Here is a 2292-nt window from a genome sequence, read left to right on the forward strand (position 1 = left end):
TGGGATAGGGGAGAATATTTATCGAAACGTCCAATGCCCTTTACTCGTACCCCATGAGTGGGTGGAGACGAATAAAAAGGGGGACTGGAGGAAAAGGGGATGAATCGATCGATCGGTTAATCGCGAGGGGTATTTCCTATATGGAGAGTGATTATCATTAGCCCAATGGGAGAGCAGGAGAACCGAGTGGCAACAAAAAAATAGAAGGAGATAAATTTTTCGACGACTCTGAGAAAATATCCCCCGCCTCATCCCTCTCGAGGGCTAATTTTCCCGACTCCTTTTGCAGATGTCCGTAAAAACAGGAGACGAGGCAATGAATTTTCCCTTGATTTTCATCACGAGTGAAATTTATTCTTTATTTTTCATCATTACTAGGGCTTTGTTGTGGTACAACGATCGATCTGTTTTCGCCCACTTTCTTTTATCAGTTTTAATTCACAACGTGTTTGTTCACGGATTCGATGGGTTTCACTATTTTCATCGATTTAATTCCTCTGTTTTGGGTTCAGGTATTTTCGTTGAAAGGGAAAATTGTTTTCGTGGATTGAGGAAATATTTTCGGACTTTCCGAGAATTTTTAAGCTGTTGAAAGAGTAAATAGATTGAAATAATAAATCGGGAGATAATTTAGTGATATTGAATTGATAATAGAATTGATTGCCCTGAGGCTTGAATCTAATGAGTGAATGAATATCGGGAAAATTCTCAAAAAAATAGTCGATGGCTGTCTACGTGACTCCGGAAATAATGTAAAACCCGTAAGGGTTGTTTGTTTTGAATATTGACTTCTGGTATGCACAAATAGTCTTGTCTACCCAATTTCTGGGTAGGAGCTCGAAAAATGTGGGCATGAATGCGTCAAGAGAGGTAAGAAAAGTCACACAAGCTCTCGATCTCGTTATTTACGACCTTTACGCAGATCTTAAGCCTCAGGAACAATGTGGGGATATATTTTGCGAAGTAAAGGGGATTTCGAGGTAGAGGGGAGTGAATTTTTGCCGTGGGTCTTGAGGTCAGGTCGAGGTAAAATATAATGGGGTCCTGCTCCACTTGAATAAATGAATCCCTTCGAGTGGCCCAGAGTTTTCCGTAGAAGCCTCAAGGAAAAGGACTTTTTTGCTTCTCCTTCTTATTCTCTCACTTCCACAAACCCTCGCTCAAACTCTCCACCCCTTTTTGCTTTTCTTTTTTTCCTGCCAGAATGCACCATGCAAGGTTCAAATGCACAACTCTCAAAGGACCAAACAGTCAGTTAAATGTATTCGGATTTTTTTTCACCATTTTTTGAGAATAAATGTTGCTTGGGGACAATGCTCGAGTTTGAATAATAGGAAACCCTTTTTTCCGCTCACCTGGGGAAAACGTGAGGGACATCTGCATACGCTTTTCAAGGAACAGCCCTCGCACTTTTTCCACTCGAGTATAAGCGAGACCAAAAAATTGAGGAATATCTCCCTTCGTCAATGAAGACAAAGAAGTGAACAGTAGATTCACCTGTTCCAATGATTTTCTTTCAACCCTCTAATTATTAAAATTTAAATAGTTGTGTGTATTTATGGAAATTGCAGAAGAGCATTGAAACATGCGTGGAATCTGGGAGTCAGCAGAGGCTCTAGTAGTAACACCAAATCAGCAGCTACAGCAGCAGCCGAATATGATGGAGGATAATCATCCCCTTCATTCGACAACCCCAGTTACTTGGGGTATGCCAGATAGAACGGAGGGGGAGCGAACCGACGATAAGAACAACGACTCAGGAGTCTCGCCAGGGCACTATACATCCTCGGTTTCTCCAGGAAGCAGAAGTTCCTCTTTCACAGCCACCGGCAGTCTCTCTCCGGGAAGTGTAGAATCCGGTGATTCACAGAGTAACTTCAAGAATTTCGCATCACCCCTGGATTTCTCCAGAGTTCCGGGACTGGAGGATCTTGCTAAACAGACTATGATGCATCGACCGATGGACGTTGGAAACATGAATGCTGGAAGCGATGCGTCGGAGGGGTGTCAGGATCATCTGCAGTGCCCTGTTTGTCACTTCACAACGCAAGACAGATTACAGTTTCGTGAACACCTGACAGGCCACTACGAGAGCAACGATCCCACAGACTACCCCAACGCACTTTATCCCCAGGTCTCTCACTTGAACAACTCCCAGCTGAGCCCAATGGACGACAGCAATCGAGCATCACCCATGTCAGGTTCCGAACGCTCCGATCAGGATTGCGAAGAGACAGATGAGCCTGGCATTCGCACTCCTCGAGTAAACTCCCAAGGTAAAGTCAAAACCTT

The sequence above is a fragment of the Fopius arisanus genome, unplaced genomic scaffold, assembly GCF_000806365.1.
Source record: "Fopius arisanus strain USDA-PBARC FA_bdor unplaced genomic scaffold, ASM80636v1 scaffold00053, whole genome shotgun sequence".
Taxonomy (NCBI): domain Eukaryota; kingdom Metazoa; phylum Arthropoda; class Insecta; order Hymenoptera; family Braconidae; genus Fopius; species Fopius arisanus.